Source organism: Trichechus manatus, unplaced genomic scaffold (assembly GCF_000243295.1).
Source record: "Trichechus manatus latirostris isolate Lorelei unplaced genomic scaffold, TriManLat1.0 scaffold00264, whole genome shotgun sequence".
In the NCBI taxonomy this organism is placed as follows: Eukaryota; Metazoa; Chordata; class Mammalia; order Sirenia; family Trichechidae; genus Trichechus; species Trichechus manatus.
Genome location: NW_004444200.1, coordinates 36,292 through 53,778, shown reverse-complemented (window position 1 = coordinate 53,778; position 17,487 = coordinate 36,292).

The window sequence follows — 17,487 nt, the reverse complement described above, 5'->3', positions numbered from 1 at the left end:
TCACAGACTCTACCTTTGCCAACAGGAGGAATTCTAGAGACACAGCCTCCTCCTGCATTGCCTCTCAGAGATCTGTAAAACTTAGGGTTCTTAGTTCAGTTTTGATAATTAAGTCTAGACTTTGTTTTTTCAGGATTCTCTGCGGATAGTGAGTCCAACCCGTACTCTTTGTGCAACCAGCAGGATGGCATTTGATCACCTCACTGAATGAATGAGTGTGGTGAGAGGACATCCAGAGGTGTTTTGCATGAGAGGTGAATGAACTAGAGCTATCCCTTGTTCTTTTCAATAAACTTTTCAGTAAAGCTAAGAGGAATGGCAATCAAATCATGGTGGAGCCAACTGGTGGTGGGTGACAGTAGACTGGTAGTTGTTGCAATTGGAACAGCTTGGAAGCACCACACTAGGGAAGTTTCCTTTGTGAGGTAGGATTGAATAATGGAATTAGAAAGACAAAGAGCATTAATCTGAGTCTCTCTCCCTCCATAACTCCCTTGGTCTAATGTGTTACTTCCACAGATGTTGTTCATCTCCCTCTACTTACACGAAGTCTATGTGCCCCATTCCAGTAGCTATAAGTTTGCCTTTTTACCCATCATTCATTACTCACACATTTTTATAAAACTTAACCACCATTAAGATTAAATGATAAAGGCCCCCTTTTATCACACTGCCAACCAGTTGTTGTACCCACCAAGATAGTCTGAGCATCCTGTTCAGGAATAGTCGGGACAGAATCATGGATTTTTAAAACAGGTCTACATAACCCCACTATTGTCTGATCATTATCTAAACAACACCCAAGAGTATATGATCCCTTTCCCATTCAGTTACCAAACTAGATGTGTGTGCTAGGGGAAACCCTATTAACTGTGTATTAATCTCAACATTTGTATTGGGTTTCTCAGCATCCTGCAGATAATCTAATTCAGCTGTATTCACTGTCTGGCACCAAATCGCCAATCTCTTCCACTTCAACTAAATATTACAATTCTACTGGACCAGCATCTCCTTCTGACCTGCCTGGACCATTGCCATTTCACTATCCAACTCCTACTCTTTCAAAGAATGGAGAGATTAATTTCTCCACGAAGTGGAAAGCATTCCTTCTTGATCTTGTTTCAGACCTGATAACTGGCTCAGCTCCTACTATTTCAATTCATAGATGCTGTCATGGATTGAATTGTATCCCCCCAAAATATCTGTCAACTTGGCTTGGTCATGATTCCAAGTATTGTATGATTGTGTACCATTTTCTAATCTGATGTGACTTCCTTATGTGTTGTAAACTCTATCACTATGATGTAATAAGATGGATTAGCGGCAGTTATGCTGATGAGGTCTACAAGATTAGTGTCTTAAGCCAATCTCTTTTGAGATATAAAAGAGGGAAGCAGAGACACAGGGGAACCTCATACCACCCAGAAAGCAGTGCTGGGAGCACAGCGCATCCTTTGGACCTGAAGTTCCTGCGCAGAGATGCTCCCAGACCAAGGGAAGACTGATGCACCACAAAGACCTTCCTCCAGAACCAACAGAGAGAGAAAGCCTTCCCCTGGAGCTGACGCCCTGAATTTGGACGTATAGCCTACTGGACCGTGAGACAATAAACTTCTCTTTGTTAAAGCCATCCACTTGTGGTATTTCTTAAAGCAGCACTAGAGGACTAAGATAGATACCCAGGCTCAATGAAGGACTAATAACTCCACCTCCAGGTATTTTGCAACTGGTATTTCTGGAAGCTTTCTTATTGAAACCAAAACAACTTTAGATACTATACAGTGTGTCTGTATAGACAAACCAGAATATATACCTGATTTGCTTGCAGGAATAGTTTAAGAGGTATAAAGGATCACAGACAAATAGATGATGGGCTCTTGGAATTCCACAACTAGTGGAACCCCCCAGCAAGACCGACCTACCAGTGAATATATTCAGACAGTTGTTTGCTGTCAGGATTGTATCCATCTAGGCAAAATTAGAACTCAACCATTTAGTAGACTCTACTATTGTAAGCTCAGAATATATATTCAATTACTAAAAGCTTATATATTGCTGCATGTATCAGTTTCTTTTTGCTATTACACAAACCCGTAGCATTAAATCTCCTTTCTTGACCACTGAAACACTAAACCCACTTTTTAGTGTTTCAGTGGTCAAGAAAGGAGATTTAATGCTAACGGTTTGTGTACTTTTATTTGCCATAAATCAAATAAGGCTTCATGGAATCAAATCCATTCCACATCACCACTGGATGCCTAATCATATGTTAAAAGATATCTTTGCTACTTTGTGTTCTGATTACTGAGATCACCATTTTATATATTCATGGATGGATGAAATCCATGATATGGTGATCACTATTGTCTTAGACTGGGTTCTCTAGAGAAGCAAAACCAGTAAATCATATAAATATATATAGAGAGAGATTTATGTCTAGGAAATGGCTCACACGATTGTACAGGCTGGAAAGTCCCAAGTCTGTGGATCGGGATAGAGGCTTCTCCTGATTCATGTAGCTGCAGGGGCTGGTGAACCCAAGGTAGGCAGGTCAGAGAGCAGGGCTCTTGTTCACAGGCTGTGAAGATCAATGAATCCCAAGATCGGCAAAAAAACACAAGGCTTCTCCTGATTCACGTAGCTGCAGAGGCTGTGAAGATTGACAGATCCCAAGATTGGCAGATAAGCTGCTAGCTCAAGTCCCAAGAACTGGAGGTCAGACAAACAGGAGGAAGCTGCAGGATCCAGAGTAGGCAAAAGCCAGAACATCCACTTATATTCAGATGCAGGCCACACGCCCAAGGAAATTGTCTTTCAACTGATTGGCTGCTCACAACAGATCGCATCGTGGGAATGATCACATATAAACACTGAGAATCATGACCCAGCCAAGTTGACATACAATCTTAACCATCACATCTATGCTTATTTTGGAGATGTGGACCATATATCTAAATATGTTAAAAGAAGATAATTTTTGTTCTCTGTTTTCCTCCCTGGATAATTCATACCAGGCCATGAAACAATATTTTGCTCTCAGAAGATACGCCCTTAATACTTATTACAATCTTGTTGGCTCAGAATATCTATGCAAAGAACAGATTTGCATAACTTTAATGCATAGAATCTCTGATCATGTGACTAGTACGTAGATGCTTTGACAAAAGTCTCGTATCACATGGCACAATGGCAATGGATCCATGTATGGAATGAAGTTTATGTGGACTACTGTGAATCTTCTGAATGTCACAATAACCTTATTTTCTCTAATACTACTATATTGCAACCTCTACACCTGCAATTCCTACTGAACCTTTTTATTGTGCCATTACCTTACAAAACTCACGTGAGATGGGGTGTCCCTTGGCAATATGATGTTTCTACTTATGAAATTATGACTGTTTTGGTCACAGAATGGCCTAATCTCTGTCACTATGTTAATCTTACCATACATAACACCATATTAGCTACTGCAGATAACACCTTCTTTAATCCTAAACCATTTTGGAGGACACACAAGGACAACCTTGGATTCACAGAACTCAATTAGAAATGCAGACTTTCTACTATGATACTTACTGACCTAAATTATATTAACTATAAATCCGAATTTGGATCCCCAACTTATACATAGCCAAGAATGATAAAAATGCCTCATATAAGAATATTTAACTAACCTGTAGTCCTGTTTAACTGAACCCACCACTATGTTGTACACTAAAGACAAACTTGGAAACAGATGACCAGGACATGTACAAACAAAGGCAATGGTGGACACACACTGTTATGACTCTATTAGAAACCCTTCTTGGAATAATACAAGGACCCAAGAAGATCATTTACTGTCCTTTGTCCACCTGGGATGTCACTATGGCTAACATTTTTGCTGGGTCCTACACAATAGGATCTTTCCTTCCACTCTTAAATGATTACAAGATATTGTTTGGTGCTATAATAAGCATTTCTTAATGTTTCTGTTCCCTCTACTAATGGACCTGTTGAGTATGGAACATCTCGTTATCCCATGTAAAAGCAATCACATACTAATCAGACCTTATGGTGGCCCTGGCATACTGTTGATTATATCACTCTTAAGTTCACTAATGAAGTGTTGTTTAATGGGTTTTATGATCATTCTTACAGATATTGTTATAATTATTCAGGCATTGCATATACTGATATTTTCTCTTGCACCACCAGTTGAGGGTAGGCACATTGCCCATTTACTAAGCTATTTCACAAAGTAAAAGTTTCTGAATTAAATGTTTTGGAAGAAGAGGGCTGGGACAACACCGTCCTAATGTAATGGAATGAAGATTAGATAGGATAGCCTCAATTTTGGACATTAAATATGAAGATCCTGTATTGAAACATTTATGGAAGGATTCCGCTTCACCCATTGAGGAGTATAAGGGAGAATTTACTAAATGGAATTATATTTAACCAATGTCATGGGACAGTCTGTCATAGCTAGTTTTGACGTTATCACTGCCCACCCTCATGACAGTACATGGACCGAATTGATTCTTGGGTTACATAGACCTAAGGTCAATCACTTGGGACATGAACAACTTACTGATTACAACTCTTATAGCCCTGTCAAAAGACTTATGATAGACACATGGCGTCTGTGTTCTGACTTCATGAAAACCTCACAGTCTTGCAGAGTATACAGCAGTATCGTTGGTAAGCCCTGTTACACCTTACATTATCCTTGGTACTTTAAAGCTGGATACCATATAACTCTAGTTATTATTAATCCACATATAGGAACCCCTTCTAACTGTAGGTTTTTCTGTTATAACTAACCTCACTATTGTATCATATACTTGATCTTTTAATTCTACTTTTTGTCAAGTTGAAGGACACCTATATTTTGTTGAGTCTTATGCTCCACTTCTTGATGATATGCCTATGAGAGATCCATTAAAACTAAGAAGACCCCCTACAGTTTTTAGGTGGTCTCATAGGAGGCCTGATAGGGACGTTACTAACACAATTTCAGATTAATGGCCTGACTGTGAAATTAGAAGATTTTCAGAAGCAACAATAAAAATTAACTCTCATGCTATGGCAGCTTTGTCACATTTAAGCACACAAATCAATGATATTTCTCAAATCATTGCTAACGTTAATGAACACAATGCTAGGACAAATCATGCAATGAATATGCTATGGAAAATTATTGGACAGGAACAGATTAATAATGGCAAGTTTATGAAACAGCTAGAGGAATTACAGATTAAAACACTATGTGATATCCTGCAATCTAAGTTAACTTCTATGTGAAATATTCTTGAGATGAACTTTTATAATTGGTAGATATTGGATTCCTGCTATAACAGACAAGCCCACCAAACCAAAAATTGATGTAACATGTGATAATGGATGTGATTATTCCACTGGGGCATTTGAAATTAAGATATTAACTCTGAAAGATGGTACTGAAAAATTAGGCTCTCACACTGGGTAGTACCCCAATTGCAAAAGGGATAATTGGACGCTTAGAGCCGAACACACACCTCTATACATAGAAGGCATACATGTTTCACGTGATCAACTCTTAGAGTATAAACTTAATACCTGGATAACTCCTGATAATATTAATGTACAAGATATTCAAGTTCCTATGACTATGATCTTAATGCCTGAAAACCAGTTGTCTATAACTGGGGGAAGTGGCAATTTGTAGCATGCTCTAAAATTTTAGTAACTTTAATTTATTGAACAGATAGCAATAATGCAGAATTTTCCCTTCAAGTTTGCACTGAAATAATTAATAGTTTCTAAATATTACTTTTGAAGGCAAGACATTCTATTCCTAGTCCATACAAGACAAAGAAATAGTAAGAATTACTAATGACATTTGTCATTTAACTAAACCAAATATTTATTTGATGACTGTAACATCTAACCTAGAGAAATATGAACAAGATAGCAACCATTTGGAGCAGGAAATGAAGTATATACAATCCATGATCCAAAAAGTAAATAAAGAGCAGGAGAACAAATTTCCAAATGTAATGACTGCTTTAAACATAACATTATGACATCTGCACATGTCGTGGAGCATTCTACCAATGTTGTTCCCCATAAATATAATAAAAATTATATCTACTTGGAAAAATAATTGTCAGGGAAGTTTGCTTGGATGGTTAAATGAATTAAGTTTTTGGAATTTGGGGGAATAGATTTTAAGTCATATAAAAGAAACTTAAACATCATCATAAGTTGTTTTATCATACTGATTGTACTTGGAATATTTATCTTGAAACTTGCTTTAATTTGAAATTTGAAGTGTGCTTTGAGATCAAGGGTGAATTGTTATGTATACCTATACAACGTTCTCAAAACACATATGCTTTTATAATATTTTCAACACTCTAATGCTTTCAAACTGCGTATACACAACTAACTCATAATGTGAAGTTAGAAATATATATGTGTGCATACACACACACACTTCTATGATGCTCTTTAACCAGAAACTTACACATCATCATAAGTTAAAACTGTCATAAACTACAAGTTGCTTGGAAAGTATCTGAATTTGAAAATTAGAAAACAGAAGTATGTGACACACTCCATAAACAGCATCCAGTGGCACATAACTGATATGATAAAAGAAATGTAACATATTTCTATTAAACTACAACAATAAAAAAAAAGAAATGGAACATAGAGTTAAATCTCTCTAAGGTGTCCAGTTTAATCTCTAAAGATACAACACTAAGTGAATGTCTGACCTTGAAGAAAAGGTATAACACACTAAACTTAACATTACTTGGCCCCAACACATGAGAACAAGACAAGAAAATTGTATATAAGCATTGGGTTAAACTCATTCTTTGAGATAAAAGCAGAGGTAAAGAATCTTTCTTTAGTTTCTGACTCTCTGAAAACAGACAGCTTGCAGAGACTGCCTGCCACCACCAACTTCAGACCCTAGCTACAACGGATCTCCATGGAGTTCAAGCTATGGACAAGCCTTCCTCCTGAGAACCCCTCATAAAAATAAAAGCCTGAAGTATAAATATTGGGACTATAATCATTGAATTAACCTTGTAATTGTAATTGTTAATTCTGATTCTTCAGTGCTAAAATGGTTTTGTGTGCCTTGCCATGGCTACATTGCAATAAACAAAAGAAGTTTATGTAGGACAAACATGAGTATATCTCTACTGATTTCCAAATTTCTAAGATTAAAAATTCTCCAGGACAGGTTTATACCTGAGTTATAATCTGGGCATATATTTGTCTTTAGAAGAAACTGTCAAACAACTTTCCAAAAGAGCTGTACAAATTTTTACTCCCACCTACAATGTAGAAGAGTTTAGTTCCTCCACATCCTTGCCAATACTTGAATCTGTCAGTCTTCATTTTATCCATTTGGAAAATGTGTAGTGGTACATTATGGTTTTTATTTGTATACCCTAATGACTAGTGATGAGCACATTTTCAAGTGCTTATTGTCCATGTGGTTATCCTTTTCTGTGCAGTTCTTGCCCATTTTATATTGGGTTGTCTACTTTTTCTTACTGATTTGTAGAAGTTTTTTATAAATTCTGGATCTAAGTTATTTGTCATATTTATGTAATGAAAATATCTTCTCCCCCAGAATATCTTACCTTTTCATTTTCTTAAAGATGTCTTTTGAAAAAAGAAAATCTTCTTGATTGTAATTAAATCTGATTAATCTTATTTTATTTTATGGATAATGATTTAGATTCTGTTTAACAAATTTTGCCTTCCTCAATGTTACACATTTTTTCAGGTTTTCTTCTAGAAGCTCCATTATTTTTCCTTCACATTTTTTATTGTTGTTGAAAGTATACATGGCAAAACCTACACCAATTCAACAATTTCCACATGTACAATTCAGTAACATTGATTACATTCTTCTAGTTGTGCAACCATTCTCACCCTCCTTTTCCTAATTATTCTTCCCTCATTATCATTAACTCACTGCTCCCTAAGTTTCTTGTCTGACCTTTCAAGTTGCTGTTGTCAATTTGGTCCCATACAGTTATTGAAAAGAGCATGATGTTCGAGAGGTGGAGCCAACATGGCACTATAGACAGAAACACCATGCCGTCCTTCTGAAGCAAAGAACCTGAAAAACTAGATAAAACAGGTACAAACGTCAATCCTGGAACACTAAACGTCAAATGAAGGGATAAAGAACTCAAGCCAACACAGAATGGAATAAGAAACTGACAGAGAACAAAGAATGAGGAGAGCTACAGACTGGAGGTCCCCTACCAGCTAATGAGCATGGTTTCACCATCTTGGACTACAGCCACCAAGAACTGTGGACAGGGAGTACAGGAAGTCAACTTCATGGAGCTTCAAACAGGAGCCAGCACCTGCTCCACACATCACAACCTCTCCCTTTCCTCTTGCCCATCTGCACCTCAAGCTGAGTAATGCACTCCTGAGCAGCACAGATGTGGACCCTCTGATCACCGGACTCCAACCTGTACTGTTCCTTGTCCTTGCCCCACCAGCCCCAGTTCATGCTGCAAATAACCCATCCCTGACCCTCACCCTTGCTACACCTGCCCTACAGCACCATAGCTGAGTGACTGGTCCTGCCCACCTGGACAAGGTGGTGAGAAGTATCATGCCCACAGATGAGTGAGCAAGCAACAAAGCATGCCCAGCCCGCCTGCCCAGACATAATCAAATAAAAAAAGCAGGATGAAATAAATCTACAATCAATAAACGAAGAAAATAATTCCTGAATGTCCAGAGACAGCAGAAAATATCAAAACATATTTAAAAAATAGGACAGGATGGCTCCAGTAAGCGACCAAAATAAAATACCAGATGACCTGCTGGTAGAAGAAAAGACACTGAAACTACCTAATAGGGAATTCAAAAGTCTAATATTCAGGACTCTCTAGGAGATTAGGAAAAAGATGAAGGAAAACACAGATAAAAATAAGGAAAAAATAGACAAAATCAGGGAAAACACAGACAAAGCAATGGAAGAATTCAGGAAAATAATACAGCAACAAAATTTCAAAATAAATAAACAACTATAAATCATATAAAAACAGCAATTAGAAATCCAAAAGTTGAACAACAAGATTTCAGAAATGGACAGTGCAATCGGTTTTAGGAGCAAATTTGAAACAATGGAAGACAGGATCAGTGAAATTGAAGACAAAACCTTGGATACCACTTTGAAGAAAAATCAGAGAAAAGAATGAAGAAAACCTAAGAACGGTGTGGAATACAATCAAAAGCAAAAATTTGCATGTGGTCGGAATTCCAGAACAGAGGGAGAAAACAAGAAACACAGAGGATCATTGAAGATTTGCTGACAGAAAACTTCCCTAATATGAATGATGAAAAGCTGACCATCCAAGAAGGTCAATGAACCCCAAATAGGATAGACCCCAAAAGAAAGTTAACAAGACATATCATAATCACACTTGCCAAAATCAAAGACAAAGAAAACATCTTGAGGACAGCTCAAGAAAAACGAAAAGTAATATGCAAAGGGGAAGCCATAAAACTAAGCTCTGATTACTCGGCAGAAACCATGCAGACAAGAAGGGAATAAGATGACATATATAAAATATTGAAAGAAAAAAATTGCCAACCAAGAATAATATATCCTGCAAAACTCTCCCTCAAATATGATGGTGAAATTATGACATTTCCAGATAAACAGAAATTAAGGGAATATGTAAAAACCAAACCAAACCAAACCAAACTTACAACAATTATTAAAAGGTGTCCTTCGATTAGAGAACAAACAACATCAGACAACAGCCTGAATCTAGGACACAGGACAGCATCCGCCAGATACCAACTTAGGTAATGAACTCTCAAGGATAAAACGAAACTAAAAGATTTGCAACAGGGAACCAGAGACATCAGTCTGTAAATGACAACTATATCAGAACAATAAAAGAGGGAATAAATAGCGTAGGTATAGAACTTTCAAATGGAGAGGAAATCAAGGTGATACAAAGTGATGAAAGACTGGTTTAAACTTAGGAAGATAAGGGTAAATTTTAAGGTAACCACAAAGAAAGTTGACAAACCTACTCATCAAAATAAAGAATAAGGACATAAAGTCTCAGTAAACGCAAAATCTACAAAAATGAAAGAAATGAAAAACATCCACCAACAAAAGGAAATTAGCACAGAAGAGTAAGAGGAACAAAGAAAACATCAGCACCACAAAAAAAGCATTTCAAAATGACAGCAATAAACTCAGACCTACACTGAATGTAAATGGCCTAAATGCACCCATAAAGAGACACAGAGACCCAGAATGGATTTAATAAAATGACCCACCAATATGCTGTCTACGAGAGACATACCTTAGACACAAAGACATAACTATATTGAAAGATCAAGGGATATAAAAAATATATCAAAAAACAGCTACCAAAATATAGCAGGATGACAATATTAATTTCAGATAAAATAGACTTTAAAACAAAATCCATAATAAAGCACAAGGAAGGACATTATATAATGATTAAATGGACAATCCATCATGAGGACATAACCATAATAAATATCTATGCACCAATGACAGGGCTCCAAAATACATAAACTCTAACAGCACTGAAAAGAGGAATTCACAGTTCCACAATAATAGTAGGAGTCTTCAACACACCACTCTCTGTAAAGGATAGAACACCTAGAAAGAAACTCAGGAAAGATACAGAAGATCTAAAGGCCACAATCAACCAACTTGACCTCATAGACATATATGGAGCACTCCACCCAACAGCAGCGAAGTATACATTCTTTTACAATGCACATGGAATGTTCTCCTGAATGCACCACATCTTAGGCCACAAAACAACCATCAACCAAATCCAAAACATTGAGATAATACAAAGCGTCTTCTGTGATCATTATACAAAGTAAAAATTAATAACAGGAAGAGCAAGGAAAAAATCATACGCATGGAAACTGAATAACACCTTGCTGAGGAACCACTGGGTAATAGAAGAAATCAAAGATGGAATAAAAAAATTCCTAGAATCAAATCAGAGTGAAAACACATCATAACAAAACCTTTGGGGAACAGCAAAGGCAGTGCTCAGAGGTTAATTTATAGCAATAGACGCACACACCAAAAAAAGAAGAAATGGACAAAATCAAAACATTAGCTATACAATTTGACCAAATAGAAAGAGAACAGCCCACAGCCACCAGAATAAAGGAAATAATAAAGATCAGAGCAGAAACAAATGAAATACGGAATAGAAAAACAACAGAAACAATCAACAAAATCAAAAATTGGTTCTTTGAAAGAAGCAACAAAATTGACAAACCATTGGCCAAACTGACAAAAGAAAAACAAGAGAGGAAGCAAGTAACTCAAATAAATGAAATGAGGGACATTACAACAGACCCAACTGAAATAAAAAGGGCCATAACAGTGTACGATGAAAAATTATACTCCAACAAATTTGAAAGCCTAGAGGAAATGCACAAATTTCTAGAAACACACTACCTACTTACATTAACACAAACTGAAGTCAAAAATATGAACTGACCCATAACAAGAGAAGAGATTGAAAAGGTAATTTAAAAACCTCCAAACAACAACAACAACAACAACAAAAATGCCCTGGCCCAGATGGCTTCATTGGAGAATTCTACCAAACATTCAGAAAGAGCTCACACCAGTACTACTCAAACTATTTCAGAACATAGAAAAGAAAGAGATACTTCCAAATTCATTCTATGAAGCCAGGATAACCTCAATACCAAAACCAGGCAAAGACACCACGAAAAAGGAAAATTACAGACCAATGTCTCTCATAAATATATATGCAAAATTTCTCAACAAAATTATAGCCAATAGAATTCAGTATCATATAAAAAATACACCACAACCAAGTGGCACTCTACCAGGTATGCAAGGATGGTTTAATATTAGAAAATCAATCAACATAATCCACCACATAAATAAAACAAAAGAATCACATGAACATCTCAATCAACACAAAAGAGGAAAATGATAAAGTTCAACAGCCATTCCTGACAGAAAATCTCGATAAAATAGTAATAGAAGGGAAATTCCTCACCATAATTAAGAGTATCTATACAAAACCAACAGCCAACATCATTCTCAATGGAGAAAGGCTGAAAACATTCCCCCTGAGAACAGGAACAAGACAAGGATGCCCTTTATCACAACATCTATTTTACATTGTGCTGGAAGTCTAGCTAGAGTAATAAGGCAAGAAAAAGAAATAAAGGGCATCCAAACTGGTCAGGAAGAAGTAAAACTATCCCTATTTGTGGATGATATGATACTATACATAAAGAACCCAAAGGACACCACAAGAAAACTACTGGAACTAATAGAAAGATTCATCGGAGTAGCAGGATACAAGATAAACATACAAAAATCAGTTGGATTCCTATGCACCAATAAAGAGAACGAAGAAAAGGAAATCAGGAAAGCAATATCATAATAGCCCCTAAAAAAAATAAAATACTTAGGAATAAATATAACCAGTGATGTAAAAGACCTATGCAAAGAAAACACTACTGCAAGAAACCAAAAGAGATCTACATAAATGGAAAAACATGCCATGATCATGGACATGCAGACTCAACATTGTGAAAATGTCAGTTCTACCCAATCTACAAATACAACGCAATCCCGATCCAAATACCAACAGTATTCTTTAAAAAGATGGAAAAACTAATCATTAAATTTATATGGCAAGGAAAGAGGCCCTGGATAAGTAAAGCACTATTGAAGCAGAAGAATAAAGTAGGAAGCCTCGAACTACCTGACCTCGGAACCTACTATACAGCTATGGTATTCAAAACAGCCTGGTAGTGATACAATGACAGACACATTGACCAGTGGAACACAATTGAGAACCCAAATGTAAATCCATTTACCTATGCACACCTGATCTTTGACAATGGCCCAAATTTCACTAAATGGGGAAAAGACAGTCTTTTTAATAAATGGTGCTGACAAAACTGGATGTCCATTGGCAAAAAAAAAAAAAAAAATGATACAGGACCCATACCTCACACATAAACAAAAACTAATTGAAAATAGACCAAAGACTTAAATTTAAAACCAAAAATATAAATATATAAAAGAAAAAATAGGGTCAATGTAGAGGTCCTAATACATGGCATAAATACGATACAAACCATAACTAACAATACACACACACCAGAAGATAAGCTAGTTAACTGGGATCTTCTAAAAATTAAACACTATGCTCATCCAAAGACTACATCAAAAGAGTAAAAAGAGAACCTACAGACTGGGAAAAAATATTTGGCTATGACATATCCAACAAAAGTCTAAACTTTAAAATCTATAGGAAAATCCAACACATCCTCAACAAAAAGACAAATAGTCCAATTAAAAAATGACTAAAGGATATGAATAGACACTTCACCCAAGAAGACATTCAGGCAGCTAACAGACACATGAGGAAACACTTGTGAACACCAGCCATTAGAGAAATGCAAATCAAAACTGAGATATCATCTCACCCCGACATTACTGGCAAGAATCAATAAAACAGAAAATAACAAAAATTGAAGAGGCTGCAGGGAGATTGAAAGTCTTATGCACTACTGAATGGAAAATGATTTGGTTCTTCCTTAAAAAGCTAGAAATAGAAATACCATATGTTCTAGCAATCCCACTTCTAGGAATATATCCTAGAGAAATATGCACCGTCACATGAATACACATATAGACACCCATGTTCATTGCAGCATTATTCACAGTAGCAAAAAGATGGAAAAAACCTATGTGTCCATCAACAGATGAACGGAATAGCAAACTGTGGTACATACCCACAATGGAATACTATCCAACAGTAAAGAACAATGATGAGTCATCAAAACATTTCACAACATGAATGAATCTAGAGGGCATTATGCTGGGTGAAATAAGTCAATCACAAAAAGATAAATACTGTATGATACCACTACTGTAAAAACTCATGGAAAGGTTTACACACAGAAACAATCTTTGATGGTTACAACGGAGGGGAGGAGTGGGAGGGAAAAACACTAATTAGACAATAGGTAAGTGGTAACTTTGGTGAAGGGTAAGGCAGTACACAATACTGAGGAAGCCAGCGCAACTTAACCAAGAGAAAGTCATAGAAACTTCATAGACACATCCGAACTCCCTGAGGGACCAAATTACGGGGCTGAGGGCTGGAGACCCTGGTCTCGGGGGACATCTAACTCAATTGGCATAACATAGTTTCTAAGGAAAATGTTCTACATCCTGCTTTGGTGAGTAGTGTCTGGTCTTAAAAGCTTGTGAGTGGCCATGTAAGATACTCCACTGGTCCCACCCCCTCTGGAGCAAGGGAAAATGAAGACAACCAAAGACACAAGGGCAAGATTAGTCCAAAGGACTAATGGATCACAACTACCACAGCTTCTACCAGACTGAGTCCTGCACAACTAGGTGGTGCCCAGCTACAACTACCAATTGCTGTGACAGGGATATAATAGAGGATCCCAGACAGAGCTGGAGAAAAATATAGAACAAAATTTAAACTCACAAAAAAGGACCATACTGACGGAGAATGGAGAAACCCAGCGAGTATGGCCGCAGACATCCTTTCACTTCAGTACTGAGTCACTCCTGAGGTTCACCCTTCAGCAAAAGATTAAACCGGCCCATAAAACAATAATACATGTAGCTCAACCTTGTATACGAGACCAAATGGGCACACCAGCCCAGGGCAAAGAAGACAAGGCAGGAGAGGACAGCAAAGCTGGACGAATGGAAATGCGGAGCCCAATGTCGACAAAGGGAGAATGTTGACACGTCACGGGGTTGGCAACCAATGCCACAAAACAATATGTGTATTAATTGTTTAATGAGAAATTAATGTGCTCTGTAAACCTGCATCTAAAGCACAATTTGAAAAAAACAAGAAGCACAGTGTTCAAGGCAAACATTCTTTACTAAATACACTAACTTATTGTTTGGTTTAAAAACGACTTCAGGGGATATTCTTGGTTTAGAGTTTAAAGATTATCTCAGGGTAACAGTCTTTGGGATTCCTCTGGCCTCAGTGGCTCCAGAAAGTCTGCATTCCATGAGAATTTTGAATTCTGTTCTGCATTCTCCCCCTTTTGATCAGGATTCCTATATACAGTCTTTGATCAAAAGGTTCAGTAATAGTTGCCATGCACCATCCAGTTCTTTGGACATCATAGCAAGGTAGGCATTTGTTCATGGAAGCACTTAGGCATTCATTCCATTTCCTCCTCCTATTCCTGACTTTCCCTCTTCTTCTGTTGCTCCAGATGAATAGAAACCAATTTTACCTTTGATGGCCATTTGCAAGCTTTTAGGACCCCAGACACTATGCAACGAACTAGGTGGTAGAATAGAAGCACTGAAAACAATATTAGGCCAATTACTTGGAATGCCATGCCTGTTACCAGCACTGACCTAGCTGTGTGATGTGGAGCAGAGGTGGGTCTTTGTGTGGATGGATGTGCTAAGCTTCCTGAAAGTTAAAAGACATGAGGACCTGGACAGGAGGATCCACCCACAGGCCAGACCTGCCAGGCCCCTTGAAGATGTGTAGGGTGGTGCAAAGAGGTGCAGCACCTCGTCATAGGAGCCGGTAGAGTGGGAGCCTGAGAAGGACCCTCCTGTGTCCCCAATCTGCTACTACAATCCCACCTGCTGGCTCCCTGATCTCTAGATGTACATGCTGCAATGTCCCTGGCCATCTCTGGTACTTCAGGGTGTGGTAGAGGGCCCAGGTCGCTGGGTCTGTATCTTCGTCCTGCAGCAGTAGCCTCCCTCTCCCTTTCTGCCTGGCTCCAGGTGATTCCCTCAGGGGGCAGTTGTGTCCTGAGGCACAGGGGGCACTTTCCTGGGGGACTCAGCCGTGGGTCACTGCCATGCCCGCCCCCCACCCGGGTGCTTGAAAGGCTGGGAAGAAAGGCCAGGCCCAGGGATACAGATGCCCAGGGGTCTCCTGGAGCCACAGCCCCAACCTGTAGAGAAGTTGTGGCCCAGGCTGGGGGAGGGAGGAGCCTGAGGCCCCCTCCTTGCCTCTCTCCCAAGGTAGGGAAAAAGACAGGAGAGTTTGCCCTGGGACAATATCACTCTGAGTCCATCCTATTGGGGAGGGGCCCTTGTCCTTAATTTGCCACCCTTACCCCATCCTGATTCCAGAGGGTCCACCTGTGATTAGGGGAGGGAGGAGTCAGTCTGTCCTAAGGCAGAGAAGACTACCTGTGAGGTGGGCCTGGTGGCAGTAGGGAGAGGTTCCCAGGGGACACCTGACAGCCCTGGGCACCACAGCCTGGTCACTGATATAGTTTGTGTTGCTTATTTAAACATTTATGTGGCACTTATTGTTTTCCAGGCACCATGGACCAGATGTAAATAATTAAAAAGTTTACTGAACACAGCCTGTGTATATGTGTTGCCTTGTCTCCTGCCTGCCAGGCCTGTGACATCCAGGTAAGTTCTGGGAGAGAAGACAGCTCCACACACACACTTAGCACCTTGAGGTTCTAGATGGATTATGGTTAGGGTTCAGTTTAGGGGTGTAGGGTTTTAAGGTAATGGTCAGAGTCTAGGGTCTAGGATCAGGGTTCACGGTTGAAGGACCAGGGTCAAGGGCCAAGACAGGAGTTAAGGAGTTAGGACCGGAGTTGGTTTGGTTTTAGACTTTAAGGGTTCAAGGGATAGGGTTAGCTCTTGGTTGTTAACTGAAAGACTGGAAGGTCAAACCCACTCAGATGAAAGGCCTGCCAATCTACTTCCAAAAGATCACAGCCATGAAAACCTTATGGAGTGCAGTTCAACTCTGAAACACATGGAGTTGCCATTAGTCATAATCAACTGGATGACATCTGGTTTAAATATAGATTTAGTGTACATTTCAAATTTCTCATGTAAGAGTTCTATTGATGACATATTAGTTATTTCTAACATTTCACCCACATAAAGAATTCTGCAATGATTGTCTTCAAACAAGCCAAGTTTTACAAGAGCTTCTTTCTCTAGGTTGAAGGTTGTGATCTGTAACTGCTGGTTCAAAGGTTGCCACATTTAAGATTTTGATAAATACTGGCAAGAAGACTTTCCTCAAAGCTGTACCAATAAATATCCTATGCGCGGAGGAATATGTGGGGAGTTTGTCCCCACAGTGTCACCAGCATTCTTTATTACCACATATTGTAATTGTGCCAATCAGATTGGTAAAATCGACTATGATTTTTACTTGTATTCCACTTATCACCTGTAAGATTGAGCAAGGTTCATTATTTATTTATTTATTATTCATCATGTGCTATTATTTAACATTCACTTGAGTTCTATAAAAAGGATTTTCCTATATTTAGAAAAATAAGTTTTTTAAATTTTTTTATTGTACTTTAGATGAAGGCTTACAGAACAAATAGTTTCTCATTAAACAGTCAGTACACATATTGTTTTATGACATTGGTTAACAACCCCACGAC